Genomic DNA, 10,720 nt, shown 5'->3' on the forward strand with positions numbered 1-10,720 from the left:
CAACGATATTTGAACAATCCTTGATCACTTTAATCAAATTAAACCAATGTGTGTCGTGTTTACATTTGTAGTAATGCGGAATGTAAAGTAAAGAAACATAAACACGAGGATTTATAGTAGTTCAGGTGGATTTTAACTAATCCACCTTAATCCACTCCCCGATTCACTAATCGGGAGTTTTGCTTCACTTAGCACCTTTCTCCAAACCCGATGGAGATCCGATTTACAAGCCTTGTACATCTCCTTAGACAACAAACCTAATTCTTCTATTCCTTTGAAAGATTACCTCTAACTTAGATCAACTTGTCTTCACCTTGGACAAGTATTAATCCTCAATAGAATTAATTAACTCCCTAGTTCCCTTTAAGGAAGATGATATCTAAGCTAGCATATGCTTCTAGTTACAAACTACAACACTCACCCTTTCTAGTGATGACAATCCTAAGACAATTCTAAAGATTAATACAACACTATTTAAACTCACAAAGATAGTGATTTGATAGTAAGTTTCCAACCCCTTTTATAATCTACGAGATTATAGAACTTCTCTTGCTAATCACAAACATATGTATACGTGTTATGTTCTTGTCAATCTCTGATGAATTTGAGTTGTAGCATGCAAGAGGTCCAAGTCTTCAAAGTACTCCAAGTCTTGCTATTTATATGGAGAGAGATAAAAAAATAGCCGTTGCTACGGCTGGGACCACGGTTGACCGTAGATCGACCGCACGGTACAATCCAAAACTTCTATCCGATGTATAGCTGTTTGAATCAGTTTCGAACTTTAATCTTTGGACTCTTTACTTCATTTAATACCTGCAAAAGATACCCAACATCCTATACAAGTACTATATGCATTAAGGGTTTATTTACCTTGGATGTATTGCCTTGATAGTGACTTGTCATGCTTAAAGGGGAAAGTCTATCATTTTTTGATACAAGTCATGATAATCATTTGAGGCAATCTCAGTTGTGTCATAACCTTTTGTGTGTAATTAACATATTTGCTTAAGTCCGATTGGTTTGTCAACATGTCATTGATGACAATAACCCACTTTAATCACAAATCACACTAGTATTAAAATTTAAACTTTTTTGTGATTTAATTAAGTGTGTTCAAGATGTCTTAACAATTTAAGCAAGTAATATCAATTAAGCATGTTATAAGACATCAAGTAAATCAAGTCTAACACATTCTTGAACTTGATTTTAGACTTAATCAAACCTATATGTGTTAATAATTCTTTACCCTTTTAAGAACTAGATTATGACATATTAAGCATAATCCAAGTAGCATAAGCATAATTGAAGTAGTCCAAATACAAGTTGATGGAATTCCAAATTGTAACACATAGCAAAACAAGGTTCATACATATACATATTAAGTAACTACTTAGCAAGTTAGCATTTAGCACATAGTTAAATAATACTCTTGTATTAATAGCAAGTAGTCAAGTAATATTCATTTAATGATCAGCAAGAGATCACTAATTAATCTAGGATTAAACATATAGTGATGAAATAGCATTGAACTAAGGCTATGTAAGTTTTACTTGCAAATTGGCATTTGCAAGATTAATGTATAAGTATACATTAATGTCCAACACATGTACAAGGAAGGAGCAACTCTTGGTTGGGACTTAATGACCATCCTAAGTGTGTCTAAATACATTTTAGATGTAGATGTTTTCCTATAACACTTATGTGTTTTTCCTTAATCAAGGATTAATCATCATGAAGGTTTCATTAGGTGTGATTAACAAAGATTAGTGTTTTAGTGACCAAAACTCCTTTAGGTATGAAGGAGACAACTATTCTAAGCATGTTTAAACAAGTTTCATAAATTATAGATGTCCCGAAGTGGTCAAACTAAATTTGATCAACAGTTTGAACAGAACCTTCTACACTCGACCTACAGTTGACCGTGGAGTCAACCGTGCACTCCTGGTTTCATAAACCAGGGTGCAAGGTTCCACGGTCTGACCTGTAGTCGACCGTGGACCAAATCGTGTAACCAAACTTTCATTCTAAGCTTTGTTTGGGTTTGGTCTTTTGCTAGTGTGAGTGTGGATTAGTGAACTTGTGCTTTTATGTCAAGATGTCTATCATCACTTATAGTTATGTGCATATGTCATCATCAAAATACACATAATATTATGGCTTAAGATTACGTATTAACCCACATTCTTCGCTAACATTCTCCCCCTTTTGATGATGACAAACACATAATTGATGGTGGACATTTATCTATAAATACGCACAAGTGTTAACATCACTTATCCAACGTTCTCCCTTTTTGTCGAAGCAAAAAGGTTAGCCCCTTGGAACTAAGCTCACCCTAAGACAAATGCTCCACTTTGAATCGTACATGGTGGAAAATAACAACCACACCAAATAAAACACCAAGCACACAAATTTTATTTAATTCTAAAGAGAAGTACACACATAAGCACCAAACATAGTAAGAATAAATAAAAGAGCACACCGAGAGCAAATGCACCTTATTCAACATGCATAGTATCTCTTATGATATATGTAAGATGTTTAGCTATCATAGGGATGAGAAGTGCTTCCTCCACATGTGAACTTTTCTAAAAACTTTCTTAGTAGCTTGTGGGTTCGTTGATTCTGATGATGAAGTACGGCACACTGGATAGGTGATCGTAGGGAGCTGAACTGATCTTCTTCCATGCTTTCTTCAGACCCGGTTGTGCTCCATGCCGGTGTGTTTTCATCTTCAGTTACTTCATTGAATGCTCTAACCGAATCATAGTCGATTGGAGAGGTGGTTAGATTATCAAGGTGTAATGCTTGAATACTCAAGTACCTAAAGAGTTTGGTGAGATGAGCTCCATACAGAAGTGGAAGAGAATCATCATGAACAAGTCCATTCATCCTATTTACCATGAAGAATGCCATGTTGTCCGGAATATGGTGCTTGAGATACCATAGGAGAGCAGCTTCACTGGCATGTACTTAAGGGAAGAGGCTTTCAGCTTTGAAGAACACATTCTTGCTTATGACTTGGAGCCAGAAGTCATATTTTGGAGCAAGATGACGAGCTTGGAGACCCTCACTTTGAATGAATATGTGGTTGATGGGAGGTTGGCAAAAGGTTCTTATGACGTCACCTATTGATACAAATACAGGAAGGCGATTGAGGTTTGGGCTCTGATTGAAGAATTCGACTCCTTCACAGGGAACATGCATTATCTTCCCAAACTCTTGAAGAGTCATGGAGTATTCCCCGTGAAACAAACTAAACTTGATTTTGTTTGTTGGAGTAAGTTAATAGTTGGCATAGAATTCGTGAACAATGGTAGAGTGAACAGGACCCTTAAGGGTTAAGAATGCATCCTATTGGATTGTTGCGAAGTTTTCTTCGAGAGATTCAGGAAATTTTTCAACTATGACTTGACAACCTTCGGTTATTGGTCATGAGCTAACTAATAGCCTATTTTGGTTGACCAAATTATTGACGTCTTCAAGAGAGGACAAAGGAAGATTATCGAATGAATCAGAAACTGATGATGTTAAGTCGATTAGAAAGTGATTATTAGGGATTTGTTTGAATGATTTATTGTGAAGGATAGGATTGTGAAGAGCTTGCATGTTAGTTCCTTCCTTATAAAGAGAAGAGTATTCCAAACAATTTTCCTTTTTGAAGAAATTGAATCTTTTATGGAAATGAATCATAGTTAAGAATGATAGTTTATGTTCATTGAAGTTAATTATGATTCAACCTACTGAATGCAAACACATCCTTGTATGAAAATTTATTGTGCATTAAATTCAAAAGACAAGACAAAAAGTTGACAGGTAGTCTGCAGCTCAGACTACGGTCGACCGTGATCTCAACCGCACACTTTCTGTCTTTGATCAAATTATTCATTCAAGCAAAAACTATTTATTAAAATACACTTCTGAATGTTTAGAAGAACAATTAGTCATTACATTGATAGGAATCATGATTTTTACTATCTACGTCTCCAGCTCCCTTCTCCTACATGCCTTAAATATTCCACATCGTCATTCCTTTGGCATGATATAGCCTTCATGACTTTCTTTACCAACTTCTTAATCTTGGATTGGTATTTTTCAGCCTTGATTTGATTCAAATAAATTCTCTCCAAATTTGAATCAGGGTTAAAACTATAAAATGAGTCTCCTGATTCTTCCAAGATTTCTTCCTCATCACTATCTGATATGTTGTCCAGGTTGACATGAGCATTGAACATTTCTTCATACATTTGCTCGATTATATCAGAATCATTATCATCATCTATATGTCCTTCTGACTTATACCCCATTTTTGTGATTGTACTTCGGCTAAGTTGCAGATAAGATGGAGGGCGTTGACCATTATAGGTGATCTTTATATGAGCAAGTAACTTATTGAGATGCATCCCATATGGAAGGGCTCTAGAAGTATCCTTGGGAACGTCGCTCATTCTTGTTGCTATGAGATAAGCCATGTCAACATGTTCTCCATTTTCCAGACACCAGAGAAGAGCAACTTGAGTGGCATGGACATTTACGTAATTTCCCACTTTACAATAGATGTTGTAATCAATCACTTTGTTCCAAATGTCATACCTTTGACGTAAGCGTCTCCCAAGAACTCCACGCTCAAGTATCTCACTTTTTAATACGTTCCTAAGACATAGTTTCTTTATTGTTCGATTGGAATCTATAAAGATGGAAGATGAGTGAGACTGTGGCCTGTGTGGAAGAATCGTTTTTTGTCAGTTAGAACTTCCAATATGTTTCCAAAGTCTTCGAGTGTTAGAGTATATCGTCGCTTGTTGATTCTGAATGTAATCATTCCTTCCTTGAATACGAAGCTTGCATAGAATTCATGAATCAGTGTGATGTATATAGGACCTTCTAGATCAAGGAATGCATTCCAACCCAGATTCGTAAAAGCATGAACCTTTTCAGGAAAATTTTCATTTTTGATCAACTTTCCTAATGATTGACCTTGGACTTAGAGTACTTTATTTGTGTTTACTAGAGTTTTGACTATTTAAAGACCTTTTCAAATAATTTTTTTCACCATTTAAAGTTTTGTTGAGTTGATTAACCTTTGGTAGTTCTTTTTCCAAAAAATTTACTTTGCCACAAATTCTAGTATACATAAATTTCATCACTTTATACTTATATAGCAATTCTCATAATTAGAAGGATAGAATACATGTACCTCATTGCTTTGAACGCTTAAGTTCTCGCCTTCTTCTTCTTGTTGGAAGCAAGATTCAACCTCATCTTCACTACGAGCATCTTGGATTAGAGAATATCTTGAACCCATGAGACAAAAGTCTTTATCTTCATCTCCATCTCCATCTTGATCATCTAACCAATTCCCACCAAGACATTCAAGTCTCGTTAGCTCTTCCTTGAACCCATTCTTCTTTAAGCAACTTAAGGCTTCTTCAACTTGAGGACATAGTGTATCCCAACATTCCTTTGCACTTTCACATGAAAGCATTTTACCTCTTTCTTCACTTGGAAGAACTCTATGAAGTAGTGATATAGCATCAAATTCCTTTAGCACTTTATTTATAACTTCATCAATTTGGAATGTTGAGCTCACCATGCTTGAAGATTCTTGAGGAACAAGGTTTCCTCCCTTGAGGATTCTCCACATGTCATAATCCTTTGATTTGACATAGTTTTCGAATCCTATTTTCCACACATAAACATCCTCTCTATCAAATATTGGTGCTTCATTAGCCAATCTTTCAAGGTATGACATTGTTTGAGTTGATCCCAAGAACGTTTGACTCGAGTTTTTGCACAAAATGGTTTTTGGCTTAATCAAAACTGTTTCTAGAGAAAATGTTCGAGCAACCAATCTGATACCAATTATAAGTAACTAGGGGGTGAATAGTTACTGAATACGATTTTTAACACTTTTTCGATGATCAACGAGATTTGAACAATCCTTGATCACTTTAATCAACTCAAACCAATGTGTGTCGTGTTTATGTTTGTTGTAATGCGGTATGTAAAGTAACGAACAAAAACACAAGGATTTATAGTGGTTCGGGAGGATGTTAACTAATCTGCCTTAATCCACTCCCCGATCCACTAATCGGGAGTTTTGCTTCACTAAGCACCTTTCTCCTAACCCGATGGAGATCTAATTTACAAGCCTTGTACTTCTCCTTATACAATAAACCTAGTCCTTCTATCCCTTTGAAAGACTACCTCTAACTTAGATCAATTTGCCTTCGACTTGGATAAGTATTAATCCCTAATGGAATTAATCAACTCCCTAGTTCCCTTAAAGGAAGATGATAGCTAAGCTAGCATATGCTTATAGTTACAAAGTACAAGACTCACCCTTTCTAGTGATGACAATCCTAAGACAATTGTAAGGATTAATACAACACTATGTAAACTCACAAAGATAGTAATTTGATAGTAAGTTTATAACCCCTTCTATAATCTATGAGATTATAGAACTTCTATTGTTAATCACAACATATGTATATGTGTTATATATATATATATATATATATATATATATATATATATATATATATATATATATATATAACTTGAAAATATGATAATTAAATATCTCATTAAGTATATTAACAAAGTATTATATATACATTTTCATAATACTAACTTAAAGAATTTTCGAACAATATATATGTTACTATTTAAATGACGTAATTAACTTATGTTAAAATGTATTTACATATAATGTATTATGAATGTATAAATACACTCTTGAAAGAGATGAATACATACTTTAACATACTTTACTTATTAAAGATGGCAACATTCGTATTCCCATTAATTTTCATCAAATATTCTACTCGTATTTATACGATATTTATACTCGTATTATACGCAAGTGTCTAGACGTATTTACTATTGGTATATACCTTAGAAATCTACATTGGATCCATATATGCTTGTCATTTTTCATGGATAATGACTCATTTATCTTGTCAATTAGTCATTAGACAATATTAGACAATATATCACATGAGAAACTAAGTTTTTGGCACCATTCCATTATATATGGACATTCATATCATCACTTATTCATTTCATTTCCATTTTCTCATTTTACTCTCAAATTTCTTTTAGTAAAAATATACTTTCAAGAACTCTAAGTGTTCTTCATCATGTCAGCAAATTTCCTTCTTAAAATCAAGGTATAAACCTTCTTATAATCTTTGTTCAATTTCCTATATAGTTGCTACCTTATTATGTTTATATAACTTGTAATAACTTGAACATAGTTTGATTAATCCTAAACTTGTTTTCAAACTAAACTAATCCTTCTAACTTGGCACTTAAAACACCTAAATATATGTATTATAAAAGTATGTTAAGCTAACATAAGAATATATAACTTGTATATATGAAGAACACCTCAAAACTTAACATACGCCGTTATTGTTAAACCGGGGGCTATTTTGGGTTTGATTTTAAAAACCTATCTTAACTTTGAATTAGAAATATATATTCTGGAAAAATGTTATTTTATATGGACGCTATAACTTATCCAAAATTTATGGTTTAACTCAAAGTGGAAGTTTGTTTTTCAAATTGGTCATCAAGATGTCGAACTTATGACGAAAATGATCACCATCAACTATATTCATGTATAACCTTTGTTCCTCTAAAATGAATCTTTGATTTGAATCCTCTTAGACTCTCATATCTTCTTATATTCAACCTTGTTTTGAGATGACTCTTCAATCTTATGAGAATGTATTTGACTATCTCACTATCTTCTGTTGAATAACATTTGTTGATAAGTCTCTATCTTAAATATTTGAAACCATACATCAGCATTCTGTCTGAGTGTCTTCTGAAATCTAAGACCCTGATGAAGACCTTTGTGTAATGAGAGTTGACAAACAGAAACCCATATGGACAATCACTTACTTTAAGTAAGGACATATATCTCAGTTCTTCAATCACTTGATTCGGGGGTTTAATTCCAATCTTCTTATGTCCAGATTCTAACCCCATTTGAAAGTCGTGAACAGACATCTATCTCATTGAATCAAGAATAAATCTGTAGACCTCCTTCATTGCTGTAGCATGATAAATTGTCGCAAATTCATTCAGATCAATCAAGTAGTTATAGATGAAGATAATGTCATCCATCTTTAGTTTATCGAAATCCGCCTCTGAGAACTGATAGTCCTCATCATCCATTCTCGTCACACACAAATAGTGGCATCTTCACATCATCCTTGTTAATCATCAAGATCTTGTTTATGCTGTTGAATTCTGAATTTCGTTGTTTTTGTAGTTTCTCTTCATTCTTCAATTTGAACTTGTTTTGAACATTTAGATAAGCTTTAAGGTATTCTGGTCTTTTTTGATATTTCCATCCACCAAGAACACACATTAAGGCTGCAAGGATGAGATCAGAATCACCATAGATCTTGTAAGCTTGTTGTTCAATAAATGGTGAACGAAGAATCAGTTTCTCCTCTTCATCACTAAGTTGATAATCAACATCACAATCAAGGACAATTTCTGATATTTGGAAAGGAACATCAAGATCAGGAGGTGTCGTAGTATCTACTTCGCCATTTGAGAAAATCTCTTTCTCAAAATGTATCCCAAATTCCTCGGTCATAGATGTAATGTTGACAAACTGATGTTCACTAAACTCATTTACAACACTTGTCCCCTTCAAAATGTCCTCGATATTATCAAAATTACGATTATCCTCTGGTGCTGACTTGTCCTCAGTTTGTTCAGTAGCATCCATAACCATTAACATTCCTGAGTCACCTTCTCTCTGAGTAACTGATTCATCTAGACGACTATCATGTTGAATCTCCTCCTCAACTTTATCACTTTCAGAATCAGAAATATCAACTACACCATCATTTCCCAAATGTTGACTAGACGAACCAGCTTTATACGTTAAGCGTTGAAAAGCACCGGACCCATAACCATGTCTATTCCCCCCCTCATGAAGATTTTTGGGATCGAAATCATCATGGTCTGGCAAATGAATTGGTTGCATGGTGATAGAGGAAATACTACCCTTGCTTGCTCAAGATAAATCATCATCATATCAAGAACTTCATCAAGATAAGTTCGTTTGGAAAATTCAACAAGGTATAGTTCTTCCACTTCATTGTCGGAGAGATAACGAAATCCATATATATTGGAAGTTTGAGAAAGTGACTCAGTTGGTGAAATAACAGTGTAACCAAGAGCAGCAGTAGCAACATCTGTTGAAGGTGTTGTAGATGGAAGTGTTTGATTTCTCGTGAGGGCGGGTAAGGATAATTGTGCGGTATTATTCTTATTTGTAGGGATGTACATACTAATAGTTAGATTCTTGATATCCCCTTCTGATGGAGGTTGGGCAACAGTCGGAGTTGTCACCGGCGAAGATTCTGTCAAATCATCCACCTCCATGACTTTAGTCTCATGGGACTCTGACAGAGTAGTAGAACTACCCATCGGTTTAGCTCTCGTGGAGATTTCATCCCCGACTCCTAAAGTCATCAATGTCCCATGAGGTGGCACATCTCTTTCAGTTAAAGACTTAACATTCAGATTTCGATATTGTAGATCCAAATGAGAAGTGGTTTGAACCAATGGATCAATTTATTGAACCAAGGGAACAGTCTGTTGGAAGTCTGATAAATATCTAGAAGGATTGTCATGTTGACTCGTTTCCAAAGGATGCGGCAGATCTACCTCATCAAGATAAGCCGGACCTCTAGGCCCTGTTGTACGTTGAGGCAATACAACATCACTAGGATGAAGTATATCAAGAGGATTTCTAGCTGATATGCAGGGTGCCTTTTCAAGATTTTTCGGCTCCCCTTCAGCCGTTCTGGACTTCAATGATTGAGTTTTCTCAATAGATTGAGTCAACGCAGACTTTACTGCAGATGAAGACTTTACTTCCTTTTGAGATGCCTAAGCACCTTTCTTGGTAGGATTTATTCTTAAGTCCTGATTAGGTTGGATGGGGTGATTGGTCTTTTTACCATCCTTGCTTTCAAATCTCTTACTTACCAAAGCTTACGCTTCATTTAGCATAGGACTTATTATTATTATTGGATGTGATACAGAGATGGATGAAGATGATCTAGTAGGCTCTAAGTCTTGGTCCGTATCACCAATGGTTGGAGTAACTGTTTGGCAGATGATAGGAGTCGAAGTCCTAGATCTAGTTACTCGTTGAGTAGGCAGAGTCCGAATCATCTCATCAGATATATAACGTGTCCTCTTCTTCGTTAATTTGGGAGATGACTCAGTTGCTGAAGAATCGGTGTCACTTCCCTCAGGTGTAGTGGATAGGGTAGGTTCAATCATAAGTGGACTAGGTTCTCTGATCCTCACGGTTTGAGTAGGTCGGATAACCCAAGGGCATTTAAGGTTAACCCTAAGTGAGGTGGATGCTAGTCCGGGTTGAGCTACGGGTTCTTCTACAACCTCTAGGGCTTAAACCTCTACGGGTTCAACTGGTTCTTGTTGTGCTGGGTTCGGAAGAGGTATCCCTACCGCCACGTAGTATACATGGATTCTGGCGTCTAAGGGATTAGCTAACCTCACCAACTAGTTTAGTATTGGTGCCATGAATTCATTGTCAGACAACACCAGAGTATTCATCTTTACCTCCGTAAAACGTACCATCTGCATTCTCGGTGTACCTGGTACAAAAATATTTGCATTTCTGCAAGCAGTTATAGCATCATGAATGAAGATA

The sequence above is a fragment of the Rutidosis leptorrhynchoides genome, chromosome 3, assembly GCF_046630445.1.
Source record: "Rutidosis leptorrhynchoides isolate AG116_Rl617_1_P2 chromosome 3, CSIRO_AGI_Rlap_v1, whole genome shotgun sequence".
NCBI lineage: Eukaryota > Viridiplantae > Streptophyta > Magnoliopsida > Asterales > Asteraceae > Rutidosis > Rutidosis leptorrhynchoides.